This window comes from Sus scrofa, chromosome 15 (genome assembly GCF_000003025.6).
Source record: "Sus scrofa isolate TJ Tabasco breed Duroc chromosome 15, Sscrofa11.1, whole genome shotgun sequence".
Classification (NCBI taxonomy): Eukaryota; Metazoa; Chordata; class Mammalia; order Artiodactyla; family Suidae; genus Sus; species Sus scrofa.
In genome coordinates, this window is record NC_010457.5 from 56,337,314 (window position 1) to 56,354,199 (window position 16,886).

Here is a 16,886-nt window from a genome sequence, read left to right on the forward strand (position 1 = left end):
CCTTCCCACTAAAATCTGGAACAAGACAAGGATGCCCACTCTCACCACTGTTATTCAACATAGGATTAGAAGTCCTAGCCACAGCTATCAGACAAACAAAAGAAATAAAGGTATCCAAATTGGAAGAGAAGAGGTAAAACTGTCACTCTATGCACATGACATGATACTATATATAGAAAACCCTAAGGACTCAACCCAAAAACTACCTGAACTGATCAACAAATTCAGCAAAGTAGCAGATATAAGATTAATATTCAGAAACCAGTCACATTTCTGTATACTAACAATGAAATATTAGAAAAGGAATATGAAAATACAATACCTTTTAAAATTGCACCTCAAAAAATCAAATACCTGGAAATAAACCTGACCAAGGAGGTGAAAGAATTATATGCTGAGAACTATAAAACATTAATCAAGGAAATTAAAGAAGATGCAAAGAAATGGAAAGATATTCCAAGTGCTTGGGTGGGAAAAATTAATATTGTAAAAATGGCCATACTACCCAAAGCAATCTACAGATTCAATGCAATCCGTATTAAATTTCCCAGGACATTTTTCACAGAACTAAAACAAATAATCCAAAAATTTATATGGAACCACAAAAGACCCAGAATTGCCAAAGCAATCCTGAGGAACAAAAACCAAGCAGGAGGCATAACTCTCCCAGACTTCAGGCAATATTACAAAGCCACAGTAATCAAAACAGCGTGGTAGTGGTACCAAAACAGACATACAGACCAATGGAACAGAATAGAGAACCCAGAAATAAACCCAGACACCTATGGTCAATTAAAATTTTCAACAAAAGAAGCAAGAATATAACATGGTGAAAAAGCAGGCTTTTGAGCAAGTGGTGCTAGGAAAACTGGACAGCTGCATGTAAATCAATGAAACTAGAACACACCCTCAACACCATGCACAAAAATAAACTCAAAATGGTTTAAAGACTTAAATGTAAGAAAAGACACCATCAAACTCCTAGAAGAGAACATAGGGAAAACATTCTCTGACATTAACCATACAAATGTTTTCTTAGGTCAGTCTCCCAAGGCAACAGAAAAATATGTGAAAATAAAACAATAGGAGCTAATCAAACTGACAAGCTTCTGCACAGCAAAGGAAACCATAAAAAAAATAACATATAACCCACAGAATGGGAGAAAATAGTTTCAAATGATGCAACCAACAAGGGTTTAATCTCTAAAATAAAAAAACAACATACAACTGAACAACAAAAAAACCCAACAATCCAATCGAAAAATGGGCAAAAGACCTTAATAAACATTTCTCCAAAGAAGATAAGAAAGATGGCCAACAAGCAAATGAAAAAAATGCTCAACATCACTGATTATTAGAGAAATGTTAATCAAAACTACTATGAGGTACCACATCACACCAGTCAGAATAGCCATCATTAGTAAGTCCAAAAATAACAAATACTGGAGAGGGTGTGAAGAAAAAGGAACCCTCCTACACTGCTGGTGGGAATGTAAGTTGGTACAACCACTATGGAAAACAGTATGGATGTACCTCAGAAAACTAAACATAGAACTACTATACGACCCAGCAATCCCACTCTTGGGCATATATCTGGACAAAACTTTCATTCAAAAAGATACATGCACCCCTATGTTCACTGAAGCACTATTCACAATAGCCAAGACATGGAAACAACATAAATGCCCACTGACAGATGAATGGATTGAGAAGATGTGGTACACATACACAATGGAAATTACTCAGCCATAGAAAAGAACAAAATAATGCCATTTGCAGTAACATAGATGGAACTAGAGACTCTCATAGTGAGTGAAGTAAGTCAGAAAGACAAATACCATATGATATCACTTATATCTGGAATCTAATATACAGCACAAATGAACCTTTCCACAGCAAAGAAACTCATGGACTTGGAGAACAGACTTGTGGTTACCAATGGGGAGGGGGAGGGAGTGGGATGGACTGGGAATCTGGGGTTAATAGATGCAGACTATTGCATTTAGAATGGATAAGCAATGAGATCCTAAAGTACAGCACTCAGAACTATATCTAGTCACTTGCGATGGAGCATGATGGAGGATAATGTGAGAAAAAGAATGTATATATGTACGTGTGACTGTGTCACTTTTATGAACAGTAGAAAATTGACAGAACACTGTCATCCAACTATAATGAGAAAAATAAAAATCATTTAAAAATTAAATAAACTAATTAATTAAACAGAGATTCAAAATACAATAGAAAAAAGTCAATAAAACCAAGAGCTGGTTCTTTGAAAGGGTCAACAAAATGGACAAAGCTCTGGCCAGACTACCAAGAAGAGAGAAAGAACCCAAATAAACAAAATAAAAAATGAAAAAGGAGAAATCTCAATGGATACTGCAGAAACACAAAAAAAGGTAACAGAATACTAAAACCTTATCAACAAGAAGTAGATCATTTGAACAAACCTATCACTAGAAATGAAATTGCATATGTAATAGAAACACTCCATACAAACAAAAATCCAGGACCAGACGGCTTCACACATGAATTCTACCAAATATACAAAGAAGAACTTATATCCATCCTTTTTAAACTTGTGCAAAAGGTTGAAAAAGAAGGAATAACCCTCAAGACATTCTATGAAGCCACCATTACCCTAATACCAAAACCAGACAAAGATACTGCCAAAATGCATAAAAACAAAAACAAAAAAACTATAGGCCAATATCTCTGATGAATACACACAAAAATTCTCAACACAATTTTAGCCAACTGTATCCAACAATACATAAAAAAAGATTATACACCATGACCAAGTGGGATTCATCCCAAGTTCACAAGGATGGTTCAACATACACAAATCAATTAATGTCATACACCACATTAACAAAAGTCAAAAACCACACGATCATCTCAATAGATGCAGAAAAAGCATTTAACAAAATCCAACATCATTCATTATAAAAACTCTGAAAAAGTGGGTATGGAGGGAACACACCTTAACATAATAAAAGCTATTTATGACAAACCCACAGCCAATGTAATACTCAACAGAGAAAAGCTGAAAGCTTTCCTGCTAAAATCTGGAACAGGACAAGGATGTCCACTCTCACTGCTTTTATTCAATACTGTATTGGGAGTTCTAGCCACACCAATCAGACAAAGAAAAGAAAAAAGAAATAAAAGGTATCCAAATTGGAAGAGGTAAAATTGTCACCATGCGTAGATGACATAACACTATATATAGAAAACACAAGGGACTCCACACATAAAGTACTTCAACTAATCAAGGAATTCAGCAAAGTAGCAGGATAAAGATTAACATTTACAAATTGGTTCCATTTCTGCATACTAACAATGAAATATTAGAAAAGGAATATAAAAAATACCTTTTAAAATCTCACCCCTCAAAAATTATAAACACCTAGGAATAAACCTGACCAAGGAGGAGAAAGACTTACATGCTGAGAGCTATAAAACATCAAGAAAATTAAAGAGGATTCAAAGAAATGGAAAGATATCCCAGGCACCTGGACTGGAAGAATTAATATTATTAAAAATGATCGTACTTCCCAAAGCAATCTACAGATTTAATGCAATCCCTATCAAATTATTCACAACATTTTTCTCAGAACTAGAACACCCCAAAATTCATATGGAACCATAAAAGACTCAGAATTGCGAAAGCAATCCTGAGGGGGGGAAAAACTAGTAAGAGGCATAATGCTCCTATACTTCAGACAATATTATAAAGCTACAGTAATCAAGACAATGTGGTACTGGTACAAAAACAGACATACAGACCAATGGAACAGAATACAGAACCCAGAAATAAACCCAGACACCTACAGTCAATTAATCTTCAACAAAGGAGGCAAGAGTATAAAATAGGGAAAAGCCTCTTCAGCAAATGGTGCTGGCAAAACTGGAAGGCTGCATATAAATCTATGAAACTAGAACACACCCTCATGCCATGAACAAAAATAAACTCAAAATGGCTTAAAGACTTAAACATAAGACAAGACACCATAAAACTCCTGGAAGAGAATATAGCCAAAACATTCTCTGATGTTAACTGTGCAAATGTTTTCTTAGGTCATTCTCTCAAGGCAATAGAAAAATAAATAAATAAACCAATGGGACCTAATCTAACTTACAAGCTTTTGCACAGCAAAGGAAACCATAAAAAAAAAAAAAAAAAAACTAGGGAATGGGAGAAAATAGTCATAAACTCTGCTACCAACAAGGGCTTAATCTCCAAAATATACAAACAACTCGTACAACTCAACAGGAAAAAAAAAAGAAAGAAAGAAAAATGGGCAGAAGACCTGAATAGACATTTCTCCAAAGAAGATAAGAAAGATGGCCAACAAGCAAATGAAAAAATGCTCAACATCACTGATTATTAGGGAAATGCAAATCAAAACTACAATGAGGTATTACCTCACACCAGTCAGACTGGCCATCATTAATAAGTCGAAAAATAACAAAGGCTGGAGAGGGTGTGGAGAAAAGGGAACACTCTTACACTGCTGGTGGGAATGTAAATTGGTACAACCTCTATAAAAAACAGTATGGAGGTACCTCAGAAAACTAAATATAGAACTACCATGTGATCCAGCAATCCCACTCCTGGGCATACATCCAGACAAAACTTTCATTCAAAAAGATACATGCACCCCTATGCTCATTGCAGCACTATTCACAATAGCCAAGACATGGAAACAACCTAAATGTCCATCAACAGACAAATGTACTAAGATGTGGTACATATACACAATGAAATGCTACTCAGCCATAAAAAGAACAAAATAATGCCATTTGCAGCAACATGGATGGAACTAGAGACTCTCATACTAAGTGATGTAAATCAGAAAGAGAAAGACACCCTATGATATCACTTATATGGGGAATTTAATATATGGCACAAATGAACCTATCTCCAGAACAGAAAGAAACTCATAAGCAGAGAACAGACTGGTGGTTGCCAAGGGGGAGGGGGAGGGAGTGGGATGGACTGGGAGTTTGGGGTTAGTACAGGCAAACTACTGCATTTGGAAAGGATACAGCAATGGAGGTCCTGCTGTACAGCACAGGGAACTATCCAATCACTTGTGATTAACATAATGGAAGTTATGAGAAAAAGAATGTGTGTGTGTGTGTGCCTGTATATATATATATGTATATGTATAAATGTCACTCTGCTGTACAGCAGAAATTGACAGAACATTGTAAATCAAGTATAATAAAAAATTAAAGAAATACTTTTTTAAAAAAGAAAAAAATCACCTTCATTCAGAATTTTAAAGGCCTTATTCCATTGTTTATTTGCTACTAGTGTTAAAGCTCAGAGGTCTGATAAAATTTGGATTCCTTTTTATTATCTGTGTCCTGGTTAATCTGGAAATGTTTAGATTTTTCTTTTCACTTCCTGTTCTGAAGTTTAGCAGGATATGTCATGTGAGTCTTTATTGTCATAGGCATTCAGGGGGTTCAGAATCTGGACTGTCTTTAGTGCAGGGAAGTTTTCTTCCATCTTTGATAATTTCTTTGGACTATTTTCTTCTTTTTTTTTTTTTTTTTTTGTACTCTTTTCTTCCTCTTCTTTTGGAATTCTGATGCTTTTGCTGTTGTACCTACTGCAATGATCTTCTAATTTACTTACATTCCACCTCCTATTTTCTTTTTAAAAAACTCTTTGGGAAATTTTTTAAACTTTATTTTTAACATTTTCACGATTTTTTTTAAATTGGCTTTCAGATTTTTAATTTCCAAAGCTTATTTTCTCTTCTTTTGATAGACATACTCTTCTTGTTCATGTATGCATATTTGCTTATTTTTCTGAGAATATTCATTGCTTCTATGAGATTTTTCTTCTGCTCCCTGCATTGTCTCCATTTCTTCTGAATTTTTGGTTTCTACTTGTTGAGTCCGGTCACTCTTTACTTTTTTTTAGACCATCTCAAATATCTAGCAAGTTGTACCTGACCATTTATGAGTGAGGCATATTTTTGAATTATAAGCTGAGTGTCTGGTGGGCTTCAGTGGAGCAAGTCTGGCTGATGTATGGAACTGAGCAGAGGAAGGGGCTGGGTGGGATGAGTTTTCGTGGTTCTATACATAGACCTTTCAGCTACCCCTTCCATTTTTGAGTCTAGAGTCTGTCCACCCACTGCAGAGATACCGATGATCATTGCTAAAGAAACATGTGGCTGTTCTTAGGGTTTCTTAGTAACTTATTTAGATGCTAATCTAAGTTTGTCTGCATCAATGCCCTTTATTTATAATACTGTGACTTCCAGTACATGTTAAGCATCAGAGAGAAAGCTTCTGATTCTGTGACCATGTACCAGGGAGCAGAGTTATATCTCAATTATTATTTACCTTCTAAGCTACTTAAATTTTAGTTATAATAAACAAGGCAGAAAAAAATCAGTAAAATGAACATTTTTCTGACAGCTCAAACACTGATCAGTATAAGCTGTCAACAGCAATTATTTATAACTGATGAAACTGAAAAATCTCAGGTCACAGGAAACATAAATTTATGCAGAAATCTTTCAGCGACACAGTGTCAAGAATTGGCAAGTACAACGAGCCTAGCACCTCCCAGCCATTGAAATGAAAGCTTGAAATGGTGGTCATTGATGGGTTTTACTTCATTTACTTTCCTGAAACTGAGGCTCCAAGTGGTAAAATAATTCAATTATTCTCTCCAACTAAAACTTATGGATATCTGACAATATAGATTATTTTTAAAGCTGGGCATCTCTGCAGCGATTACATCAAATCTTTTGTGTTTTGAAGAAGGCTTGCCCATGATGAATTTCCAAGCTGGGAGGACTGTGTGATCCTGGGATTCCTCACTCCACACTCATGTCAGAGCCTGGCAAAGGAAGGTGTTCTTCCTGTTAATTAGTCGTCTCACTGCTTTCCCTGACATGTGTGCCTGAAATTCCTGGAGGGCATACTCACCTTATTCGTGGAGCCTTCATATTTGTATTCATCGTACCATATGCAACATATACAGTATTTAAGGGACCTTTTGGCAAGTGTGAAAAATAGCGTTTTTTTCTGGGCAAAGTGTTGTGAGTAGACTTAGACTGCAGGTGGCAACAAAAACTCAGGCATGGGAAAAAGGCAGCCCACAAAGGCTTCTGTAGAATTGTCTCACAGTGGAGCCTCTATTTACTTACAGTGACTTCAATAAAAAGACCTGGGAGCTTTAAGCAGCCATTTTATCGGATTTAACAACCATCTCCTCAAATATCCAGCAATTTGAAGCCATCCTATATGTTCTTCACCATGAAAGATTATCTAAGATTACTAGTACAATCTTCAAAGAATCACATATTCACATTTAGTTTAAAAAAATAATAATCAGAATGTCCTTTTCAGCAATAGGGCCTTATTAGGCTAGGTTTGACATTTAATGAGAGATAGCTTCCAAATTATGGCCTTGACAGCCATCACTCATGTTTTTTATGCTGGAACAATTGATTTGCTTGTGCTAAGGTAAGAAGGCAGACCCTCCTGGGGTAGACAGGAGACACGGAGGCATAACATGATTCCTCATTATTTGTAAACCCATTTGGCCCTCCTACAGCTGATATCAATGTTACTGCTTTTGCATTTTGTTTCATCTGAAATTATTGGTTTGCATATTCCTGATTTATTTTTACTCATTGCATGGTTTTTAAAATTTCTGTGAAATTTAAAAAACATGTTTCTTGTAGAGAGTATAAAGGGCTTATTATTTCTTGACCCAGTCTCAGAGTCCTTATCATTTGATGCTAGCATTCAAACTATTCACATTTCTTCTGATAGGTTTGATTTCCTATGTTCCTTCTTACTTTATATCTACTATTTATTATATTTATTATTATCATGCTTTTTCTTTTTATAAATTTCTTCCAGATTAATTAGGATGTTATTTTTAAAATTCATCTTCTTACTCTCTCTCTTCTCAAGCAATTCACAGTTTACTATATATCTCATATCTTAATTCATAGTTAGAGTTAGAAGTCTCTATCCACATACTGAAATCATACCAAAAAACTAGCGAGTCAATGATGAAATCAAAGAGGAAATTAAAAATTACCTTGACACAAACTGTTAATGACAAACCCACAGCCAATATAAGATTCAACAGTGAAAAGCTGAAAGCCTTCCTGCTAAAATATGGAACAAGACAAAGGTGCTCACTCTCACCAGTTCTAGTCAATATTTTATTGGAAAATTCTAGCCACAGCAATCAGACAAGAAAAAGAAATAAAAGGTATCCAAATTGGAAGGGAAGAGGTAAAACTGTCATTATATGCAGAAGACATGATACTATTTCTAGAAAACCCTAAAGACTCCAAACAAAAACTACTATAACCCATAAATGAACTCAACAGGGTAGCAGGAAACAAGATTAACATAAAGAAACTGGTTCCATTTCTTTACACTAACAATGAAATATAAGAAAGGGAATGTAAAAACACAATACCTTTTAAAATTATACCAAATTAAAATACTTAGGAATAAACCTGCCCAAAGAGGTGAAATATTTACATGCTGAGAACTATAACACATTAAAAAAGAAACTGAAGACACTTCAAAGAAAGATATTCAGGCTTTTGGATTGGGAGAATTAATACAGTTAAAATGATCATACTCCCTAAAGTTATCTATCCTTATCAAATTACCCATGATATTTTTCACAGAACTAGAATAAATAATCCTAGAATTTATATGAAACCATAAAAGACTCAGAATTGCCAAAGCAACTCTGAGGAAAAAGAACAAAGCAGGAGGTATTATCCTCCCAGACTTCAGACAATACTACGAAGCTACAATGATCAAAATAGCATGGCACAAAAACAGACATGGATCAATGGAACAGAACAGAAATCCCAGAAATAAACCCACATACTGATGGTTGATTAATCTTATACAAAGGACGCAAGACTATACAATGGGAAAAAGTCTCTTCAGCAAGTGGTGTTGGGAAGTTGGATAGCTTCATGTAAATCAATGAAGTTAGAACACATTCTCACACCATACACAAAAATAAACTCAAAATGGCTTAAAGTCTTATTACATAAGACATAACACCACAAAACTCCTAGAGGAGAACACAGGCAAACATTCTAACAAAAATCATACCAAGGTTTTTTTTAGGTCTATCTCCCAAGGCAATAGAAATAAAAGCAAAAATAAGCAAATGGGACCTAATCAAAATTACTAGCTTTTGCACAGCAGAGGAAACCATAAACAAAATGAAAAGACAACCTATGAAGTGGCAGAAAATATTTGCAAATGATGTGACCAACAAGGGCTTAATTTCCAAGATATACAAATAGCTTATACAACTCAACAACAAGAAAAAATAGTCCAACAAAAAAACAGGCAGAACTAAACGGACATTTCTTCAAAGAAGACATACAGATAGATGGCCAACAGGCATGTGAAAAGATGAGCAACACTGGTAATTATCAGAGAAATGCAAATCAAAACTACAATAAGGTATCACCTCACACTGGTAAGAATGACCATCATTAAAAAGTCCACAAATAAATACTGGAAAGGGTATAGAGAAAGGGAACATTTCTACACTGTTGGTAGGAATATAAGTTGGTGCAGCCATTGTGAAAAATAATATGGAGGTTTCTCCAAAAGCTAAAAATAGAGCTGCCATATGACCCAGCAATCCCACTCCTGGGCATATATCTGGACAAAACTATAATTCAAAAACATGCATGCACCCCTATGTTCACTGCAGCAACTATTCACAATAGCCAAGATATGGAAACAGCCTAAATGTCCATCAACAGATGAAGATGTGGTACAACAGAATACTACTCAGCCATAAAAAGAACAAAATAATACCATTTGCAGAAACAGAGATGGACCTCGAGATTATCATACTAAGTCGGACAGAAAAAGACAAATATCATATATTATCACTTATTTGTGGAATCTAAAATATGACACAAATGAACTTTTATGAAACAGAAACAGACTCACATACAAAGAAAACAGACCTGTGGTTGCCAAGGGGATGGGAGGGGATGGAGTGGAAGTTTGGGGTTAATATACACAAACCATTTTCTAGAGAAAGGAAAAACAACAAGGTCCTACTGTACAGCACAGAGAACTTTATTCGATATTCTGTGACAAACCATAATGGGAAAGAATATAAAATAGAGAAAAAAATGTATAAATGAATCACTTTGCTGTACAGAAATTAACACAACATTGCAAATCAACTATATTTCAATAAAAAAGAAAAAATATACTTCAATCATATAGCCACACTGACTCCCTAAAGATTTATCATCATCAATCCTTCTCCCCTTCCACCAAATTAAGATACTTGGAGTTCTTCTACTTTCTCTTTTATGCAATCTCCCATTCCTAATCCCTATATTTTGTTAATAAAATTAGGATTTGTAGTTATGGGTTCTTTTTTAAACTTTTTGAATAAACAACTTAACAACTAGAAAAATAAAGAATAGTATAAAGAACATCCTTAATGCTGTTTACTCAGATTTACCTATTACTACATTTTACTCCAATTCACTCTACCATTTGCTTTCTCTCTGTGTACACACCAGAGACACTCACAATTATTGTGAACCATCTGAGGGTAAGTTACAAATATAACTTACCTATAGCTTTATCTCTAAACACTTTAGCGTGCAGTTCCTAAAGAGAGTGCTGTTCTCTTACATACCCATAGTAAACAACTTCATAAATGAAATGGGTATAGCATTTTAATCTAATGGATTGTTATGTTAATGCTTATGATTTTTCAGTTGATTTAAGCATGTCTTCTATAGGGTTCTGACCCCTCTTCAGGGCAGTCTGGGGTTAAGGGTTACACTGAGTTGTATCTCTTTAGCCTCCTTTAGTATAGAATTCTCTATAGCCATTCTTGGTATTTTACGACATTACAATTTGTAAATAGTACAATCCCCCTTGACATTTAAAAAATACCAGATTGTTCATTTTATGCTTTTCTTTTTTTTTTTTTTGGCAGGGGGGCACATGGACGTTCTCAGGCTAGGGGTCAAATCAAAGCTGCAGCTGCCAGCCTACACCACAGCTCACAGCAATGCCAGATCCCCAAGCCACTGAGCGAGGATTGAACCTGCATCCTCATGGATCCTAGTCAGGTTCATTACCACTGAGCCATGACAGGAACTCCTGTGTCTAATTTTTAAGTGTAGTAATACTAAATCAGTTTTTGATGATGGTGCTCTATTATTTTTATGCATATTAGCAAATGAACTAAATGTTTGTTCTTTTTCATTCTGGTCTCTAATTTTGTATTTTCTGTCATTTTGCTAATTTTTTTAACATTTTGTTTGGATTTATTCTGCTCAATTTCCTTGTACATTATGCCTCTTATCAATTCAGCCTAATTTAATATTTACCCCGTACACTATATTTCAAGTTTGTTTTCAATTGTTTGATTTTTGTCTGACTCTTTTCCAAATATGCTTGTCAACCTTATAATTCCTTGTCTTTGCACATTATTTTTATTTCCTACTTTCCCCTATATTGACTCAAACATTTAAAATGCAACTTCAATATCTAAAGTTCCTGTGACCTCTAATATCTTGTGACCCTTTATCTTGGTAGCATAGTTCCTTCTGTGCTTCATAGCTTACAGTTTGGTTCTTACATTTGGGAGCTCCCACACTTTGCATGTCTCAAACCACTGTACATACCTGTTTACTCCAGTGGACCTGGGACAAGACACTTTGCTGCCACCAGGGAGAGAGCACAGAGCACAGACTTTCACTTCTATTACTCTTCTGAATCTTCCTCCTGCCTCATTCCTATTTCTAGGAAATTTGGACATTTTCTTTTATTTTATGTATATATTGTTTTTTGGCCACTCCCTTGGCAAATGTTTAAGTTCCTGGGCCAGGGATCAAACCTGAGCCACAGCAGGGACCACACTGGATCCTTAACAACTAGGCCACCAGGGAACTGTAAAATGCAAATATTTTAATTTTAGCTCTATTGGCCACTTTCAGGATTTTTATACATTTTGAGACTTTCAGCTTGTCTGCATTGAAATAGCTATTGGAATAGATACTTTCTCTCAAAACATAGTCATCCATATTGTTCACGAGTAAATACTTCACCTAGACACTTTCTAGCAGACAAGAGTGTCTCATGAGACAACTGAGTCTCTTGGACACCAACTCCAATACGCCATATTATAAAAATGTTTATAGTGTCATTATTTTCTTAGTATTTAAAGGTGTTTTTATGTTTTGAATGTATTTATGAATTTATAATCTTCCACTTTAGTGAATAATAACTTCCCATGGCTAGGGCAGATGTTTTCCAAACCATTAAGTTAGTATTGGTAAAAGTTCTCTTTACTCTAGCTGTCATAATTCCTCCTTGGCACTTCATTGACACAGTCTGATTTTTAATTTTAATCCAACAGTTCTTTTAAATGGCTGTAAGTAAAATGTGTATGTTGCTAAATATTACTTGTTGGTTGCATATTGATCAATAGTTTCCATTGCCATTTCATGGTTCAAGAAAATTTGACTTGTAGAATTTCTGTTTTTAAGAACCAAATGAAATTTTTCAAGCCTAAAAGTTTTCTATTTGAAAAACCTTCTCTGAAAACTGTTATAATGAACTTGGTAAAGTTACCAAGTTCATTATAACAGTTATAAAACTTATATAATTTACATAAATTTATATAAATCTGTTGCATTTCTATACACTAACAATGAAGTATCAGGAAAAAAATTAAGGAAACAACTCCACTTACCATCATATAAAATATGTATGAATAAATTCACCTAAGGAAGCAAAAGATCTGTACTCCAAAAACTGTAAGAAGCTGATGACAGAAACTGAAGGTGATACAAACAGATGGAAAGGTATACTGTGTTTTTGGAATGGAGGAATCAATATTTTTAAAATGATCATACTACCCAAGGCAATCTACACATAATGCAATTCCTACCTAATTCCCAATGGCATTTTTTACAGAACTGGAAAAAATTTTTTTAATTTGTATGGAAACACAAAAGACCCCAACTAGCCAAAACAATCCTGAGAAAAAAAAAAAACTAGACGACTCATTCTCCTTGAGTTTTTACTACACAACAAAGCTGCAGTAGTCAAAAAATATGGAACTGGCACAAAAACAGAGACACAGAGCCATGGAACAGGATAGAAGCCCAGCAATGAACCCACACACTTATGGCTAATTAATTTATGACAAAGGAGGCAAGAATATACAATGGAGAAAAGACAGTTTCTTCAATAAGTGGTGCTGAGATAACTGGACAGCTTCACATAAAAGAATGAAATTAGAACACTCTCGAACACCATATACAAAAAATAAACTTAAAGTGGGCTAAAGACCTAAATGTAAGACAGGATTCTGTAAAACTCCTAGGAAAACATGGGAAGAACATTCTTTGACATAAGTGGTGGCAGTATTTTTTGGATCTGTCTTCTAGAGTAATGGAAACAAAAGGAAAAATAAACAAATGGAACCTAATTAAACATAAAAGTTTTGCACAGCAAATGAAACTATGAACAACGAAAAAAAGACAACCTATAGAATGGGATAAAGATAACTGCAAATGATGCAACCAATAAGGGATTAATTTCTAAAATATACAAAAGCTTATACAGCTCAATATCAAAGAAACAACCTGAGAGTTCTCCTGTGGTGCAGTGGGTTATGGATCTGGCATTATCACTAAAGTGGCTTGGGTTACTGCCGTCCCTTGGGTTTGATCCCTGGCCCAGAAACTTTCACATGTTGCAGGTGCAGCCAAAAAAAAGAGGGAGGGGCAGGAGACCTAAATAGGCATTTCTCCAAAGAAGACATACAGATGGCCAATAGGTATATGAAAAGATGTTCAACAATGCTGATTATTAGAGAAACGCAAATCAAAACTACGAGGTACCACTTTACGTCTGTCGGAATGGATATCATTAATAAATCTACATAATAACAGATGCTAGAGAGGGTGTAGAGAAAAGGGAATCCTCCTACACTATTGGTGGGAATGTGAATTGGTACAGCCACTATGGAGAACAGCATGGAAGTTCCTACAAAAACAAAAACATAACTACCATATGATGTGCAATCCCACTCCTCGGCATACATATGGAGAAAACCAGAAGTCAGAAATACATATCTACCTCAATGCTCACTGTAGCACTATTACCAATAGCCAAGACATGGAAGCAACCTAACTGTCCATCAGAAGATGAATGGATAAAGAATATGTAGTACACACACACACACTGGAATGTTACTCAGTCATAAAAAAGAATGAAATAATGCCATTTGCAGCAACATAGGTGTACCTAGAGATTATCATACTAAGTAAAGTAAGTCAGATAAAGACAAATATCATATGATATCACTTATTTGTGGAGTCTAAAAATGACACAAAGGAATTTACATACAAAACAGCAATAGACTCACAGACCACAGAAAACAAACTTACCATTACCAGAGGGAAAGGGGAGATAAATTAGGTGTTTGGGATTAACAGACACACCCCACCGTATATAAAACAGATAAACAAGATCCTACTTATAGCACAGGGAACTATATTCAATATCTTATAATAACCTATAATGGAAAATAATCTGAAAAAGAATAACTGAATCACTTTTCTATAAATGTGACATATTGTAAATCAATTATACTTCAATTAAAAAAATCTTCTGGAGTTCCTGCTGTGGCTCAGCAGGTTAAGGACCCAACATTGTCTCTGTGAGGACACAGGTTTGATCTCTGGCCTCACTCAGGGGTTAAGGATTTGGCATTGCTGCAAGCTGTGGTGTGGATCACGGATGTGGCTCAGATCTGGTGTAGCAGTGACTGCGGCACAGGCTGGCAGCTGCAGCTCTGATTCGACCCCTGGTCTGGGAACTTCCATATGTTGCACATGTGGCCATTAAAAAAAAAAAAAAAAAAAAAAAACTTCTCTGATATTAGGAAATAAAGCATGTCCTGTATTTACTGCTCAAAAATGCTGTCTATTTTCCCATCTTAACTAGTCAAACTTTCTAACGAAGTTATTTAACATCATATTTATTTATTTACTTATCAACGAACATATGTAATTTCTAGGATGATCTCATGTCACTAAATATTCTTTCTTTCTGATGGGGGTGTGATGGAGCTCACTATACAAAGAACACTGATGTAGGAGTTCCCGTCGTGGCGCAGTGGTTAACGAATCCGACTAGGAACCATGAGGTTGCGGGTTCGATCCCTGCCCTTGCTCAGTGGGTTAACGATCCGGCGTTGCCGTGAGCTGTGGTGTAGGTTGCAGACGCGGCTTGGATCCCGCGTTGCTGTGGCTCTGGTGTAGGCCGGTGGCTACAGCTCCGATTCAACCCCTAGCCTGGGAACCTCCATATGCCGCGGGAGTGGCCCAAAGAAATAGCAAAAAGACAAAAAAAAAAAAAAAACAAAGAACATTGATGTAGAAAAAAGCAAAGTCATAGAGTACAAGTCAGTAGGTACAGTTAGTCCTGTTCAGGCTGAAGTGCACTGATTTTAATGACCAGTCCTGGGTGTCTAGACAGAAATATTCATATATAGAGAGCCCAAAAATAAACCCAGACATCTATGATCATTAATCTTCAACAAAGGAGGCAAGAGCATAAAATGGGAAAAAGTCTTTTCAGCAAGTGGTGCTGAGAAAACTGGACGGCTGCATGTAAAACAGTGAAAGTAGAACACACCTTCACATCATGCACAAGTATAAATGCAAAATGGTTAAAGACTTAAACATAAGACAAGACACCATAAAACTCCTAGAAGAAAACATAGGCAAAACATTCTCTGATATAAACCACACCCATATTTTTTTTAGGTCAGTCTCCAAAGGCAATAGAAATAAAAACAAAAATAAACCAATGCGACATAATCAAAATTACTAGCTTTTGCATAGCAAAGGAAGCCATAAAACAAACAAACACCCCCTCCCAATGAAAGGACAATCTACAGAATGGGAGAAAATAGTTGCAAATAACGCAATCAACAAGGGCTTAATCTCCAAAATACACAAACAACTCATACAACTCAACAACAAAAATACAAACAATCCAGTTGAAAAATGGGCAGATCTAAATAGCCATTTCTCCACATGAAAAAATGCTCAACATCTCCAGTCATTAGAGAAATGCAAATCAAAACTACAATGATGGGTCACTTGGTGCAGTGACAGCCAGGAGCGTGGCGCAGGGCTGAGAGGCAAGGGGAGTTACCCATGCTCGCCAAGTGGAACCCAGCTTTGAGGTACACCGGTGCCTTCTGCCTGGGCCCACAGTGCCAGACACCTGCCAAGTCCAAAGTGGGAGTCCAGCAGAGCATTCCGCCCTCAAGGTCTCCAACCTGAGCATATGCCAGTTGACATGGGAAACACTGAGGCCAGCAATTTAAGGATTTTCATGTTTGATGGCAGTGAATGCAGAGCCCTGGATCTCTTGGTCACAGACAGACAGCAAGGAATCCTGAGGAAGAACAAGACACCTAAGGGCATGTGTTTTGGATGGAATAGCTACAGGATGATGAAGTCTCCATTGACTCAGATCCCTGAGTGACTACCTGGATTAGCATTTCTGCCCACCCCGCATGGGACATGGGAGTCATTAAAGCCACTAATACTCAGGCATGGAGATGATGAAATCCAATCAGGTTTGAGGCCCTAACCTCTGTATTCATAATAGCATTCAAAAAGGAAGCAAAATACAATTCTTATCTGCAAAAAGGATGCCAAAAACCTATAAAAATGAAAAGGCAGAGAACTCTAACTCAGATAAAGGAGAAAGGAAAAAACTCCAGAAAAAGAACTAAGTGATCTGGAGATTAATAACGTCCAGGGAAAAGACTT

At 36.0% G+C, this 16,886-nt stretch overlaps 1 long non-coding RNA gene across 1 annotated transcript in view; it reads right to left on the minus strand.

The window, feature by feature from the left end:
* LOC102160389 overlaps positions 1 to 16,886 on the minus strand; it is an 83,214-nt gene that overhangs the window by 54,506 nt on the left and 11,822 nt on the right. The gene's annotated exons all lie outside the window — the stretch shown is intronic.